This window comes from Terrapene carolina, unplaced genomic scaffold, assembly GCF_002925995.2.
Source record: "Terrapene carolina triunguis isolate 2854851 unplaced genomic scaffold, T_m_triunguis-2.0 Scaffold176, whole genome shotgun sequence".
NCBI lineage: Eukaryota > Metazoa > Chordata > Testudines > Emydidae > Terrapene > Terrapene triunguis.
Window position 1 is genome coordinate 404,170 of NW_020664527.1, and position 273 is coordinate 404,442.

Genomic DNA, 273 nt, shown 5'->3' on the forward strand with positions numbered 1-273 from the left:
CAGGGTAAAGGGTACATGATCTGCAAAACAACAGAGTACATTTGTAAGCATCTTTTTGGCAGGGCCGGCTCCAGGCACCAGGCACCCAAGCTGGTGCTTGGGGCGGTAGCTGGAGGGGGGCGGCGCGGCGCTCCGGCCGCGGGGGAGCGCGGGGCCACAGCTGGGCTCGCCGCCCTCCCCCCTGCGCTCTGGCCGCCCCTCCCGCCCTCGCCCTGGCCGCCGGCCGCTCTGGCCGATGGGTGGGGGGGGAGAGCCGAGCCCCCGCCGGGGCTC